The 17539-nt window shown below is 36.8% G+C and overlaps 1 protein-coding gene across 7 annotated transcripts in view; it reads left to right on the top strand.

Moving 5' to 3' along the window:
* Positions 1-17539, top strand: part of kirrel3b (kirre like nephrin family adhesion molecule 3b) — a 219663-nt gene that overhangs the window by 12512 nt on the left and 189612 nt on the right. The window lies entirely within an intron of this gene.

The raw sequence follows: 17539 nt of genomic DNA, 5'->3' as shown, positions 1-17539 counted from the left end.
TAGTAGTAACAATTACTCCTATTTCAAAGACAGTGCTCAGTTGCTTTGAAATGAAGCATTAATATTCCCAACCAACAACATTCCCCCTGTTATGTTGATTAATCCATCTATCGTGCATTGACGTAATTATTTGCATTGGAGGCAAACATGACTCTGTGTTTGTATTTTGGATAGTACATGGGGAAAGGAGTGAAGAATGGTGTGAGTCTCCTCCCACCCTTCACCCCTTCCTGCCCACATTAGGCCCCTGAGGAGGTGATCCAATGCGCCTGTGTGTCAAAGATAAAGGGCTGCTCACCACATCCCCAGAGCTGGGAGAACTTGGCACTGAACACACCGCCAGTCTGCTCATGTAACCGAGCCCGCCACTGACACTGAGAAGGTTGAGGAGTTGGGGGATTAGAGTGTAAAAGGTGAGATTTTCAGTGATAGTAGTCATGGCACCAAAATTTGCACCAAACAGGAACATTTTCCTTTTAGCGGAATGTACCAAAACATCACATTTTTCACTGTGCTGATTCGAAAGAACCTGCCAGCCAATAAATGAAAAACAATAAGGTCATCTAAGGTTGAAAAGTGTTCTCTGAAAACATCTGCAGTGCTGAGTTTGAATTTTTCTTTTGATTAATTCCATTGTGGATAGTTCCCCAGATGGTATTTAATCTTCCACATTCCAATGCCAAATTTAACTTTCTGCTAACGTTCAAATCAATAACTCATTATTTGAAGGTTATTAGAAAACGTATTATTTGATACTATGCTGATTAAAAAGTGACCGGGGTGCAGGTTCCTGTCTCATGAAATTTAGTTTATAATCTGTATTTATGTATTCTGTTTCTTTTCACCGTCATTAAAAGGTATCAAGAACTGTGAGATAAATGCTTCTGAATATTTCATAGTATCCAAAATAAATAATATTGTGTCATATAGTTTACAAATGGAAAAAAATGAGGCTTAACACAAAAAAATGGATAAACATACAATTCATCATTTAAGACATAAAAGTATAGTGTTATGATTTATTATTGTTTGCTGGAAAACATAATTACCTCAAAATTAAAAAAAAAAATGTCTAGAAATGAAGCATGTGTAGTTAGGCTATTACTTGTTCAATTTACTTGGTCAATGGTGCTTATTTAATCATTGTCTCATAAGTCATTAACATCTGTGTTTTATCGTTACTAGTAGGTCTTTTATTATTATTTGTATGATTGATATGAATATTAAAATGTTACTTAGAATATTACTTATCCAGTTAGAAATACAGTATTTAACTAGAACAGCTTGGCCAGTATATATAGATTTATTTTTTCATGTCAACAGTTATAATGTAGTATATAGATATATATACTTATATATATAGTATATAGTAGACGATATTCCAATAAGAGATGACACTGTCAAAATTGTAAAAAAAAAACCTCCAAAAAAGACCAAACATATATTTAATTTAAGTCTAAATAAACATCTCTAATTGTTCACACAAGGTGCTTTTCAAGATGATGTTTCCTTCAAGATTGCCCTGGAACTCATCTGGAACTCATTCTCATTATTCAAGTCACTGTGATTGCTCTCACACAGAAAGAAAGAAAAAAAAGCAATCTTCTTTCAAAGCAGCTGCCAGTCATTTAAGTTCAGCATTCTCTCTTTCTGTCTCTGTCTTTCTCTGTCTTTCTCTGTCTTTCTCTGTCTCTCTCTCTCTCTCTTCATCTACTGCTCTCACCCATCATCTACTGCTGTCACCCATCAACCACTCTCCTCATTGTCCCTCACTCCTCAAGCTGTAGTTAATTAAAATGGAAAAGGATTTGCAGTCAGTAATTGAAGACTTTTACTGGAAATTAATTAAAAAGCCTGATGAATCATATAAAGAACGTGTTGTGTTCTTACCGATTTCTTAAAAGCAACCTGTTAGATTGACGCACAGCAACACTGTTAAATGAGACGAGAGCCATGTTAAATTTAAGACATACGTTTTCAAAAAATTAAGATTTGCTCATTCAGAAATTACACAAACATGTTTTCCACTTATATTCAAGAGCCTGCGCTCAAAATGAAACTATTTTGAATATGTTTGATTGAAGTATTACGAGACAAATTCAAATCCCTTTTACTGTAATGCTCGCCATGTATCTGACCATGAAAAAAACAAAAACCCACGGGCCGGCCCATTATTTTCTGAGAATAAAATACAAAATCATAAATAGTTAAAACAGCAAATTGCATCATCCAACTGCATACAACTAGTGACCTACGCCCCACCCAAAGGGAACATAACACAGTAAACAAACTACCACAATAGAGGACGCATATAATGTTTTGTTCTCATCTCACCCATTTTGCTGCTTATTAGATGGTGGCAAGTTTTGTTTGACAAGAAGCAGATTTTGTGTTTGTATACGACATCAATGGTGTCCATCAAGGTGGACTCTCTCCCTTCCAATTTAATGTTTATATGAATTGATTTAATTAAATTAATACAAGTGGTACAGTATGTATGACTGGTGATGTAATCGTTAATGTATGAAGATGTCATTTATAGACAATCATGATGCATGCTTTTGATATAAAACACAACTCTGAAATGAGTGAGATCATGATTATCAGATGTAGAGAAGACAGGCAATTAACCTTTTCCTACAGTGAAATAACATATGTGGTTCATATTATTGCTAGTGATCTGATGACAAGGACATCCATAGGCAGCGTCGGAAACTACTCTCGAGCAAATATGTTGCGTTGTAAGTTTTTGCATGTGTTCTGTATCAGCAAGAGTGTATTGTGCATCTTCATATACTGCCCAACTGTGGTGCCATTATGAGCAAGAACGCACTAGAAAAATCACAGTGGCCTGTAAAGACAGCATGAGGGTGCTGCTGGGGAAGCGCCAGTTAAAAGTCAGATGTTTGTTAGAGTCGGCATACCTATCTGCTCGGTTGCTATTCATAATTTGATGTTTACATTTATGTGTATGACATCTGGGTCTCAAAATGATATACTCAATGTTTTGCTTAATCATGTGCGCAGTTCTGCCATATTGTATTCCAGACAGTTGAGCTACAAGTCTGTATGTTGGACATTGATCACTGTGGAAAGATTGGTATTATTATTATTTGAATGTAATTGTTTCTTCTGTGACATGGATCCCACTTGGTCTGACATAAAAAATAAAATAAAAGTAAATTATAAGGATTTTATTGACCAATCACCCTGTAGGTGTGCATTAGTAATAATGGCTTAATGTGGTGAATGGATAGTTACAGACATACAGTATACTTAAATGTCTTTGTTTATGTTCACACAACCTGTAATGATGGAAACACAATGCCATCAAATAATTGCAGCCAAATTTTACACTGGAATCACGATAGTTTCATGTGGTTTGCTGTACATTACATATGCATCAGTTAGACTTAGTTGAATATTTGTTTTTTTGGGCTGATCGGCCATGATATGGAAAAGCACACACCTGTCTATATAAGGTCCCACAGTTGACAGTGCATGCCAGAGCACAAAGCAAGCACCAAGTCAAATAAATTGTTTAGACTGCTGAGACAGGATTGCCTTGAGGCATAGCTCTGGGGAAAAGTACAGTGCCCTCCATCATCCATAAATGGAAGAAGTTTGGAACTACCAGAACTCTTTTGAGAGAGCTGATTGCACATCTAAACTGAGCGATCATGGAAACAGGGATAGAGTAGCCTAGAACCTGATGGTCATTCTGTCAGAGCTGGGGTTTTTTCTTTGTCGAACGAGGAGAAACTCTGCAATCCACAAATCAGGCCTGCATTGCAGAGTGGGACAACAGAAGCCACTCCTTTCATGAAAGGCACATGGCAGCCCGCCTGGAGTTTGCCTAAGGCACCTGAAGGACTCTCAGACCACAAGAGACAATATTCTTTGATCTGATGAGGGAAAGATGCAACTCTTCGGCTTGAATGCCAGACATCATGTATGGAGGGCATTGCTTATTTCCTGGCCAATACAGTGACACATGTTGGTGGTAGTATCATGCTGTGGGGATGCGTTTCAGTGACAGAAACTGTGAAACTGTGAAACTAGTCGTGACTGAGGGGAAGATGAAGGCAACAATGTACAATGGTTGAAAACTTGCTCCAGCAGGCCCTTGACCCAAGATTGGTGAAATGGTTCATCTTTCCACAGGAAAGCGACCTGCTAAGCACACATTCAAGATATCTAAAGGATTGTTTCAGGTCAACACTCTAGAATGTCTTTGAGTGGCCCAGCAAGAGCCCCCTCTTGAATGCATTTCACCATTTGTGGTGAGATCTGATTTTGATTGATTTTAGCACTGAGCCAGAATGTGAATATTTATGTGCGTGTGATTTCTTCGTTTATCTTTTTTTTATTTTATAGAGTTGTATACATATTACAAAATAAAATAAAATAATAATGTTGTCATTATGGGTGTCTAGGTAAGTGAAAATTGCTTTTTTTAAATGATGTATTTTTGATTAACAGAATATCTTTCAAGGGTCGTTTGTATTAATTATGGTTTCCACTTCCACGGAATAAATAATCAGTGAAGATAATTATTTTTCCAGATTTAATTTCCCAATCATGGATTGGCTGGGAACCAGTTTGAGGTGTACCCCGCCTACTGCCCGAAGACAGCTAGGATAGGGTCCAGCACCCCCGCGAACCCCAGTGAGAAATAAGCGGTTAAGAAAATGAAAATGGGAGACATGAACTACAAAAAAATCAAGACATAACATGAAACAAAATAAAATCTAAACAAAAACACGACATGACAATTTCATATATGTTAAACTGATTGGTTGAGGTGAACAAAAAGTAATTTGTTTGAAAGCTGCATATTCCACTTTTTCAGATGTTGTGATTTTGAAAGTAATTTCACCAAATAATTTCCTTAATAATTTCTGTTTTATAAAAAATTAACTAATTGCAAGGTGTCAATATACAATAATTGTCTGCTTCACGAATACTTGCAAAGATTTCAGGAAACCTTCTATTTCGGTATAACATATGATACAGAATCAATACGCTGAACCTGTCTCAAATATCATATGCCATTATCTGCTGTGCAAACACACCCCTATGCTTTGATTGCTTGCAGTGAATATCTACCAAATATCAGTAGATGTAATGGTGTAAAATCCTCGCTCCTTGACAAGCCGGGACACAACATTTAAGTACATAAAAATCAATAGCGTCTTCTTGTGAAAGCCCCTTTGAGTGCAGCGGTGTCGTAAACAATGGCCGTTATTGGAGAGATATGAAGGCATGGGTTGGATAAAAGCCCCAAGGAGCACACAAGGGGCAAAAATGCATGATTAATGAAACATTAATCATGAATTATTCGAGCCCAGGACACGTTGTCATTCTCCATTTGGGCCCTTGATGAGTTAGATGAGAGGAAGACACAGGAGAATGGAGGAGGGGGAGGTTGGAAGATTATGCACTCGGAGACATTCACTTGGTGATGGACATCAAGAAAAGGGGGGATGCTGGGCACTGCACATAGAAATGATGTGGAAAAGCTTGTTGGTTAGTTATTGACATAGCAGAAAGCTTTGGAAATGCTGCTTTTATTTCCTGTGAATGTCAGGCAAATTCTGGTTGATACCACCTTGTAATTTAATTATCTATTCTTCAAGCTAATTCCAATTAATAGTATGAGGTTAAGGTCACAACCATATGAGTGCAGTGGTACCTCTGGTTTGAACATATTTCGTTCCTGCGAAGTGTTCAGAGTCCGAATTGTTCAACCTCCGAAATTTTTTCCCCCATAGGAAATAATGTAAATGCAATTAATTCGTTCCCAAGCTCCCAAAACATAAAATTCCTATTTTAATTTCTATTTATGTATTTTTTTTTACATTTACACCCTGTATAGTATTTAAATAATAATAAAAAAATACCTTACCTTTTTGTTGTGGTATGATGGCATCAGTTGATGATAAATGCTATGTCAACGCTTGCTTTATTTCAGTGCTGAGTATTTTACATTGGGCATATTGTTAGACTACTAAGCGGTCCTTGCGTGCGTTGTTTAACGTCAGGCACGTTGTTGAACAGCTAAGGCGGTCCTCGTGCCAGTATTTACAGAAGTAGTCACAACGGCGCGATAATCTCCTTCCTAATTCCACTTTGCTTCGTAGCACTGTATGTTTTTCTTTGCTGCCACTGGCACTGTTGTATGGAGCCCCTCCGGTAGTATTGACGATCTGATTGAGCAGTGCATCATGTCAACTACCGCAACGTGAATATGCGCTAGGCTTTACTTGGCTACCCGTTTTCAAGGTACGTTCGGCTTAGCTTGCTTTGTTTGGTTGGTCGAACTCCAAAAATAAGTTCAAACTCCGAGGCATTTTCTACTCTGAATTTTTGGTTGAAGTCCGATCTGTACGAGTTCCAAGAGGTTCAAACTCCGTGGTTCCACTGTATGTGTAACCATATGTCTATTCAAATCATGACAGACTCAGTTTTCATATCACAATAGGTGCATATCAATATTTGCTAGCTAAAATAAGCAATTGCCTAGAGACAGTGGAAGAAGACATAAAAGCACAAGTCTGTGTAGAATGGATTTGAAAAGTGAAGGGATTTGGTGAAGTAAGCATGGCACATGGCAGCCGCTTGCATTATGAACTTCCAACTCTTGGAATTTGACAGCGATGTGCCACGGTGCGACAGCTGATAACAGCGGTGGGGCTGCTTTGAGCGAACAACAAAACTCAGCGGTGCTAACTCTGCATGTGAATCCAGACAACAATGTGACCTGCCTATCAGAAAATGGATGGGGATGAAGCACAGTTTGACGCACATAGACGCTGAAAAGCACACATTTAATGATGCAAGGTCATGAATGCAACTTTACACGCGGAACGGGCTAAACCCTGTGATTTCATTGCAATCTTCTAGAACCATCATCACAAATTTTCTTGCCTTTTATTGTAGTTTCCAACAAAACAGTACTGTATATATGTTTGCCTTTGCAGTGCTACAATTCAATCATATATTCTAAAATATTTGTTGTCCTCTCCAAGTAAGTAGTTTGTAATAATTTAAGGTGACTAAACGTCCTCTTTTGCCCAGACATGTCCACTTTCTTATATCCTGTCTGGACGGCTATGTTTAAAAAAATAAAATAAAATAAAATCATGAAAATGTCTGTTTTCATTGCAGTGCAAATGGTAGGGGTTACCGCAATTGGTAGACCTCGGACTGCTCCCAAATTGATCGCGAGGGGTGTAGGAAAAATAGAAAGGTAAAAGTTGTTTTTTTTCTTCTTTTTTTTTTTTAAAGAAAATAAAATCGTTTTACATACCTCACTTCCTAAGGCCTTCAAATTAGGTCCTGAGCTGTCTAGAACTACAGCTCACTGATAGGGCTCTGGACTGCCAAACCGGAGGGGTGAGTTTGTTTCCAGCTCACCCATTAAAATAATTAATAATAATAATAATTATTATAATAATAATAATTAGGGCTGGGCAATATATTGAAAAAATATCATTATCGTGATATTGGCTCATGCAATATGCATTACGCAAAGACATGCAATAAGCTTCATACAGAATTGTATGCTTTTACCTGAATTTGACCAGTCGCAAACTTAAATATGCATCACCATCCAAGATTTGACCATTATCTAGGCTCATTACAATTAATGACCTAAGGATACATTAAGCTTGCTTATTTTGCAACATAAAAAATATATATATATTTAATTTGATAATAAAAATGACATTTTTTAGGTACATGTCAAATATCGCAATAATATCGATATCGCAATATTCAACAACTTTATCTCATATCACATGTTTTTCCAATATAATGCAGCCCCAATAATAATACATTTTAAGAAAAAGTCGATTGAGGGAGCAAAAAAGGTTGGTCTTAAGACAGCTGATCTACTCCCTGAACCACGCATCTCCTGCTGTGTTTTAGTATATTTCTGGTGTCAGCTGGAAGCTTTGTAATGCCAAGAGCAAAAACAATGTTTTTGGTCTCTTTGATATAAGCAAAGAGTAAGAGGGGCATAGCTCAGGTGGTAGTGTGGCAGTCTCCCAAGCTGAAGGTTGTGCGTTCGTTCCTCAACCCTTGAGTGACTTTTATCTTTTTTTCCCAATTCTTTATTTTATTGTCTTCCAAGTGTAAACATTACTCAAAAACTTAGTCTATTTGGTTCCACTCTAAATAGAGTAGAATTTCCTCTAAATAGAGTCAATTTGATTCTACAGAATACACTGTGTATACCCATACAGAGGTGACATACAGTACGTTAAAATAGTTATATATATGGCATCCTTGAGTAAACTTGAGTATCATTTAAGTATATCCAGCCTTTTAGGTTAATGGAAATATGGTCACCCTTTAATAACTGATGATAGCACTTATTTTGCTAGCATATATCTCAACAGGTTCTAAACTCAGTTCTAAGCTCGAACATTTCTCTGTATAGTTAACATGTTATCACTATGCTTCGGTGGGTTTTCTCTTGGGACTCTTCGTAGTTTCATATTTCCTTGTGATTAAATTGAGCCCATCTCGGAAGACTTTCATGTATCTTCGAATGCTAAGAGCTACACTGCAAACGTGATCGGTGCTTAAACCTCATATCTAGCATGAAGTTTAACCCAGTACAAGTGGTCTTCATCTGGTAAATTCAAATTGAATAAATTCATTTTCTCTGTAGCGCTGCTGTGGGATGAAGGCACGGGTGAGGTAGGCAAAAGGCCAGATGGAACTAAAGGAGATCTAAATGGTGTAGCGGTGCAATCATGAGGTGTCTTGTAGTACTTGGGTGATTTGTTGCATGCAAACTTCCTATTTTCTATATTCCTGCCACCGCCGGCCTAGGGGAGCAAAGCTAGAAGGCATACTGAGGCCAGAAAAAGAAAGTCAGATGGGATGTGACTCACTTGATCCCGCATGTGTCAGCAGCTAACCTCATCTGATTTTAGAGAGATGTGGACATCCTGATGGTCCAAACTGAACAGCTTTGCAAGCGCAATCTCAATCCTCATACACCCACCACTTGAAAGGCAATCCATGTTTTTCAATATGCAACTAACTCAACAGCTTTCTTTTGAAGTGAACACTCAGACTTTAACAATGATAAATAAATAACAAATATTTCACAACAGGGAGATGTCAAGAGTGCTTGATCCCTAATGTAAAGCGGCTGAGTTGTTGTGCTGGCATATCAAAAGCAGTGCTCATGATTCATTAGAGGTGTTCGCAGTCAGATGCATGCCCCCCCTGTGCTCCAGCTTGCATCCCCCCACCCCTTCCCATCCCCATGATTCCCTGTTATCAAAAGCAAAAATAACGCATCGAGGATTTATTATCCTGTTGGTGAGCCAGGCTTCATTTACACAACAGAGGCCTCAATCGTCATCCTGGCAATGATTTTGTTTTGATTTATGCGCAGTGAGTAGTGACAGGAGTACATTTTCACCCCTCTGCTCTCTTTTGTCTACACCGATGCTGATATGGAAAGTGATGAAACATGGACGCTAATCAACAGTGTTCATTCATTATGCAAGATTCCGTTGGAAAACAAATGTTTGTTCCCTGAAAACTGCACTTAACTGTCTGGTATAGCTGCATGCCAAAACTAATAATTAAGTCTGTGTATATATGTAACTGCATGGATTGCATTTGTTATGAATGACCATCTCAACTACCGGCTAAGCCATTTGTTAGCCTAGACCAACTAATGAAAACCATAATGGTTGAATGACAAATTGGACATACAGTGGACCCTCAAAACCCAAACACAATTCAATCCACTCCAATCCAATCCAATCCAATCCACTCCAATCCAATCCAATCCAATCCAATTTCTTTCTTTTTTTAGCATTTCAAGCCAAATGAAGAGCTTGAACTGGTACAAACATAGATAAGTGGTGAAACTGGAGTGTTTTAAAACTTTTGACTGATAGTGTATGTCTAATGGAATGTTGGTCACCTGCAATGTAGTTTCTATCTGTGCTTGTCTGTGAAAATGCCCCAGACTTGCGCTGGTCACCAAAATTGGGCACCGTTTCTGGTGTGATTGTCATTTGCCTCAAACAGTTTAATTAATAATCTGCTTTTTATTGGGGTTGTAGCTTGCAATTGTGAATAATTCCACTACTTCCACTAAGAGCTTTTGTAGTATGTTCACTGTCACATCAGTTGTAAAGAACATCAGAGGCAAAATGAGATGACCCATGATTTCCCAATATATTGAAATATATATGGGAAGTGTGAACACATATAGGTAGACTGAAGATAATCCAATTAATAAATCAGGCAAATTAATACACAGTGCAGCATCATCTAATGCATGCATCAACAATGGCAACCAAATGTTGACTGATGACCATGCTTTCCATTGTTGTTCTTTAAGCTTTAATAGTCATAAAAACCTTGTAGCTTGTGCTGTTCAAAGTTATTGTGTAATCAAAGAAACTGACACTTTATTGTTGAAATGTACTTTTTGTCATGGATTACATTTTCAAATTAAAGATGCTGGACAAATAATCAACATTCATTCATATTCATAACATGATTGTCACTATTGTCTGACGAGCAGAAACCCGAGCAAGGATGCACTGCAGTATAGCAGTAAAATGTACACATATGCCAGCCATGGTAATAATTCAAATAAAAATAAAAAAACTGAGCTTTTTTTAACTCTAACATTCAGCCCTTTTCTACTGCCCACACCGGCAACAAGAATAGCATCTAATAATATGTTGTATAACGTCTTCCAACTTAAATGAACAAACTAAAGTTAGAAAATTGCAAGCAGTCTGTATTTTTTTTTCATTATTATTATTTTTTTAATCCTTTTACAGTAACGGAACAACAGCAGTGTGAAGGGGTGTTAGTTTACATAAAGCGTTCTATAAAAGCACTGGAATAATATTTTATTCACATCTCCCTTATTAGTATGAATATGAATAATAAGAGCCTTATAAAATAGCCACTGTTGTGTGGCACAGATGTGATGATGCCATGGAGGTGAAGAAACTCGTTTGATGATTATTATTATAATCCTATGTTTGGTTGACTCAAATGATAATTAAGTAAAAAAAAGTCTGTGGCACATGTACACACTGGCAATGTATGATATCATTCATTTGATTGGCCAAGTTTGTGGTGATTGTGGCTTTTCTGGCAATTAGTGTTCCAGTAGATCTTGCTTACTCCACAATTTTGTGCACGTATACATGTTTATGTTCTGCGGAGCTTTGCAACGCATTAGTTCCGCCCAGTCTGCCTCGGTTCTTGCTAATGTGCCATAATAATCATTCTTATTTTGTTTTAGGCACGAGTTTCACTTGATGTAATTGTAGCATATTTTTTAATTGGTAGTTTTGTAATATCATAAAAATGTGTTTGTGCAAATCTACTCAAATATGAACCTCACCGCGTCTGCACTTGAGTATATAGGTGGACACTCTATGAGGAAATATGGTACAGTGTAAATAGTTTTTTAATTAAATCAGTAGAAACAACTGTATTTCCAGTCACAAACACAAATTATGGCAGGGACATTTAGTTATTGTATTGAGCCGTGATTTAGACTTTAACCTACCAAAGGAACTTAAAATTCCATTACTCTGGTGTATTTAATTACACCCTGCTAACATGCATATGTGTAATGACTGGACATGAGGAGCTTCTTCCAATCTACCACCGCACACACGCAACAGATTAATAAGGCTATTAAATTTCACTGCAATGTGAGGCCAAACCCTTACGACAGTGGAGGGAACTATTGCCACACCTCACAGTTCTGTTCTCACAGTTGCCTCCTCGATCTTCACAGATGGCAGAAGTACTGAAAACAGTATTAGGATCCCAAGAGACACTCTAGAAATAAAGCAGACTACTGCATAATACACTTCAACCTACTCTGAGGGTTGAAGGTGTTCCAGAAATATAGCTACTTTCCATTTAAATTGAAATGTGTCTTTTTTTAAATATTCATATTAACATACACTGTTAAAAACACCATATAATTTACAGGAAAATATAGTTAAATCTCAGCAGAATCATAATACAATTGTTCAAATCGAGTAATGATGAGGATGAGGACCCACTTACCCGATGACGTCTTCTTGCTGTGCTTCAACTTCTTCAATGGACTTTCACACTATTCTAGTTGATATTGTTTAGTATCACAAACAATTGTTGCCGATTCGGCATCCATTGCAGCCTGATCAGCCTGGAAGTGGGATTACTAAATTTGCGGTCCCTTCACAAGGTTTCTAATTTTTTGGGCGGGGGAGTTTTTCCTTGCCCTCTCTTGGTTCGATTAGGGGATGTCGTTGATATTTGTCAACTGAGGGCATGTGAAGCCATTTGAGACTCTTGTGTGATTAAGGGCTATATAAATAAACTTGACTTGTAATGTGTGAAATGAAATATTTCTGTGAAAATTACAGCAAAAATTTGTGATGATGATCAACTTAGTTTGGTCAAGCTTTACCATCATCAGTGTTGCTTGCATACTACTCTAGAGAGTATGATCCAAAGAAAACCACTCCACATTGTACTCAATTTGTTGTCACAGTATGTATATATATATATGGGAGCATAGTTTGGAGCTGTTTTCCCCCTCTCCCCTTTTTTTTTTCTCCTCTAAGAAATTGAGGCACTGTCTTGGTGACCCGCCAGGCTTCCCCTTTTGTCTCCCTCTAGTAAATTTCACTGCAGTATTCATGACATCTGCAACGACAATAATTTTGATTACATTCCATATACAGTATAATGAAATAATCTTAGTTTGTTAGCTGAAGACAAAACTGACTGAGAAAGACATACAGATGTTCAACAACTCTGAGTATCTCTCCTTTTTAGTTTCTAAGGCAGTCAAGCTTAAAAAGCTATAATAAAAGTACAAAGTAAATGAATTACTTGCTGACCAATCAATCAAAATTAGATAATATTCCAATATGCCACAACACAGCATTTCAATATCATGGATGCACAAGTCACAGCCTATTTTATTATCACATGACATGTGCTTTTATAATCAGTGATGGGATTTCTGGATATTATTTCTTAAAATGCCATGTTTTTTTCTCCATGTAGCCACACTCTGTCCACTCGAGTCTATTTGCCTTTCAAACTAAACAGCTGCTATTGTTTGGATTAAGTCTTTGTTGATGCCGTGACTGTGGAAATCATATTTTCAAAGTAAAAGTATTCACCAGTTTAAAGGCTAGCGAAGGTTTCTTTGGCAGGTGTGGACAATCCTTTTATGAGATGTTGTGCATGTGTGTGTCACACCTTAACTTCTTTTTCCAGTAAATCTATCTTTTGTTTGTACTGCTTCCCAGAATGACTTTGTGCCAAGACGATTTAAATATGAAGTGTGCGTAGGGAAAGGGCAATCTGGTGCTGTTTTTATAGCACACAGATATGACTTGCTTTCAGAAAATGAATCATGCAACCTTTGTTCACATTGTATACTAATTTTTATTAATTTTCTCTCTTTTTAAATTTTTTAAATTTTTTTTTAATTTTTTTTTACTGTAAAACATATTCACTGTGAAATTGACTATTAAACATACTGTAGAGCCCACATTTATTTTTCAGTGGTGAGACGAGAAAAGTGTTCGGCCCACCAGCACATTAAAGCAACAACCACAGAGAGTAACCTGCTGCTAAGCTTTTAACTGGCTGCAATAAAGCTTGCAAAAATAACACTAATATGATTCCTGAATGTAATTAAAAATGCAAGAGTTTAAAAAAAAAGAAAGAAAGAAAAAAAGAGCGAGGGAGACAAATAGCTGGTCTCTAGCCAAGCACTTCCATGAACAAGTGGGAGGAGGTAATGCCTGAAATTGGAAAGCAATAAATGTGATTTGTTTATGTGCTCTTTTGATGTTGCTTGAAAATATCTGCACAGTCGTAATAATATGACATCCAACCTCTGAATTAAAATGTTAGCGGTTAACATGCTTTACAAATAATACATAATCATTTAAATTGAAATGTCGGTTAGAATTCCATTTGTGCAACCACATTGCATAAATCAATTTAGAATGAAAGGTATATAATGAACAGTCTTTCAAAAATACCTGAAAGTAATGATTGAGTAACAGTCTTATGTCACACATAACAAAAAAAAATGAAAGTCATATTGTGGAGTCGTACTTAAGTGAAAGCCTCAAAGCATTAGACATTTGGTGTACTAAACCCTCTTATGTTCCCTTTTTTTTTTTAAGCAACAATGTTCGCGTGTTGATATGACTCAAATTAAAAAAAAAACATTTTCGAGAGCAATAGTGAAAAGAATTAAGGCAAGCAAATCAAGTTAAATGCCAGCTGTAAAAAAAACTTAAAACGGCTGTACTTTTGATTGTAAAAAATAAAAATGTGCAAATTAAATGTTTGTACTTAGAAGGAAACTAATAAAAGCAGCAGAACAATTTTCATCTTTTTTTTTCTTTTTCTTTTTTGTGAGTACTTAAGTAACTTTTGGGATTGGGCTATCATGCGGGGTGAGCAGTGGCTTATTTTCATGAGACAGTATATCTATATATATATATATATGTATGTATATATGTATGTATATATATATATATATATGTGTATATATATGTATATATATATACATATGTATATATATGTATATATATACATATGTATATATATGTATATATGTATATATATGTATATATATATGTATGACAACTGTAGGAGGAGCCCTGGAGCTAATTCTTTCTCATTATATGGGTCATCTTCTGTTTTCCCATGACAACTTCTAAGCTCTGCTGTCCTGCTGCAGACTTAATTAACAAGCCATAGAAAAACGCTTTCTCTTGCTTTGAGACAGAAGAGGTTAATCACTGTCACAGATAGAAACAAACTGCAGTAACCCCCATTTTTATCTATTGCATTTTGTATAACAATAAATTGTACGTTATTTTGGCTTTTGGAAATTATGTCCTTTCGGAAAATGAATAATTCCCCCCTCTCAGCACTAAAAAGAGAATAAAGATACTTGAGTGCTGAGTGACATTTCAATTAGCCCCCTGTCCTCCAACACTAATAATCAGATTGTAAGCCATGTAAAGGACAGGGCAGGCCATTAAAATATCTTTAAAAACCTTCACGATTTACTGTGGGCTGTAGATTTTGCTTGTATTGTCTGACAGAGTGAGTGCCAAACCCCCACTACCTCTATCCACTTGCCCATCCCCAGATGAAATACACGCTATCTTGCTGTAATTGCTGGAGAAAACTGATTTACCAGTGTCGGGAATACTTTATTTGCCCTTTAATTTCTCCCTTCAATTGCAAGGCTCCTTGTTCATTCTGTTTAGGGCCCTTCAGAGTGATGTTACTGTAGACTAAATAACCATATTATGTAGTCTCTGACCATGCAATCAGACAAGCTGAGCTATCTTTACTTTTATGTTGACACCAGAATAAAACTTGATAATGGATTGTCCTTATTTTCTAGCAATGCTTTAGGAGTATATCATATATCAGTGAACTGCATTTAATTAGAATGGAACATTACAATTCAACCACAATATAAACTTCTTGACTTTGGATCTGTTTGTGTTTGTGAACTACTTTTTTTTTTGCAAGTTAATTGTGAAATAATCTGTTCTAGGGTCAAACCCTAAAACAAATAAAAAGTGCAGTGGAAAGGCAATATGTCTTTGTGAATCTTTAAAAGGAACCCCGACTGTCATGACAAGTTTTCTCTAAATAGCTGCTTTTCCACCAACAAGCCTAGGATCTTTGAGTTTTGGGTAAAGGGAGTTCTTGGTTGTAAAAGTTCCGCATTTATTTGGCTTCCACAGCGTCTTAGAGTTCTCGGTAATCAATTCAAATCAGTTTGATGACGTATGCTCCTTATTATTTATTTGGTTGTTACTAACATAACTATGAGGTACATTTTTCAAAAATAATTTCCAGTTTAATAAATTTTGTTGGAACTTTATTTTGACGTACGCCACCATTGTTATTTACGTCACAACACATTCAGTGCATAGTGACGTCGAATGGTGGCAGGCTCTCTGCCGAGCAATTTGAAACGACTATAAAGAAAGCAAGTTAAACCTCCGTAGCGTTCCTAAAGGGACAATCAAAACTCTTGAATGTGTCTGGTCAATGACAAGAGCACAGCGTGGGGGAGGGTGACTGTTGTTTCTTTAGAAACGCTACGACACTTAACTTAACTTGCTTTGATAGACGTTTCACATTGCTCGGCAGAGAGCCGCCGCCAATCTACGTCACTACGCACTGAATGTGTTACAACGTAAATAACAATGGCGGCGTACGTCCAAATAAAGTTTCTACAAAATGTATTAAACTGGAAATGATTTTTGCAAAATGAGCCTCATAGTTATGTTAGTAACAACCAAATAAGGGGTTCCTTTTAAGATTATGATGTTGATCCAGATAAAGGTCTTAGAATTTTTCTCCATGGTAATTAGGCTTCACATGATAAGGATCAGTGATCGAGTAAAAAAAAGAAGAAGCAAGGACCGATTCGATCATAAGATGGGAACAATATAGCTATTTCAAAAACTTTTATATTTACTCTACAGTTGACCACCTAACCTTGCCAGCAAGCCGAATTCTCCCTGTATTTGTTCACAAATACTATGAGAATAAATCTTGTACCGCTCCCACTGATATGTTCACAACCAACCTTTTTTTAGGTTGGACCAATCAGGCGTTATTTCGGGCGGGACGAAACAAAGAAGCGCTGATGGCTGGGAGTAAACACACAAACCTAACAGAGGAACGGACGCTGCAATAAATTCTGTTCTCGCAAAATTACTCACCGTTTTCTCGTTGAATATTGAACAGAGAGGTGCTACGTGAATTTGTAAAGATGTTCGTGCTTTTCTTTATTCCTAAAATGAGACTGAAGACGACATTTTCATCCGTTGCTGTGATGGGTTAAAACAAATGTGCACAAGATGCCGCATTGTCCAATCAGCTCGAAGGATTGTACAGAATGTCCCTCCTTTACCGAACGGATCTGCCGAGTGAAGTTCCAGATTGATAATGTGAAGAACTCCATTGAATGATTTACAATTGTGAGGTTATTAACCACCGCCATTCGCGGTGGATCGAGACTGGCCCAGCCTACGGATAACAAAAACCCACGTATAGTTAACATCAATCGAAATTAATGGAAAAAATATATATATATTCAAAGAATACTGCTAAACATTGAATATAACACGTAATGTCTTATTTCATGGATCAATGACATAATTGATCGATTGGGCAAATTAAGACATTACAACCGATCACCGATTTTGCAAAAAATGCTAAATATCGTCCGATCCCGATCTAGCCAATCAGATTGGTGTAAATACAGAAAAACACAATCTCCATTCCACCTCCATCCACACAATCACCTCAACTAAAATCACCTTCCTTCACATCACCATTGTTTCATGTGGTGCAACATTGGAATTTTTACTAACTGAGCCAAACAAGCACAACACACTGCTCTGGTTCACAGTGTATTTTTTTTAAATCTAAAATACTTCCAAATGATACAGATCATTTATAT

This window comes from Leptonotus elevatus, chromosome 7 (genome assembly GCF_054856555.1).
Source record: "Leptonotus elevatus isolate MCC_2025b chromosome 7, RoL_Lele_1.0, whole genome shotgun sequence".
In the NCBI taxonomy this organism is placed as follows: Eukaryota; Metazoa; Chordata; class Actinopteri; order Syngnathiformes; family Syngnathidae; genus Leptonotus; species Leptonotus elevatus.
The sequence above is the reverse complement of the archived record's forward strand: the minus strand, read 5'-3'. Positions and strand labels throughout refer to the sequence as shown.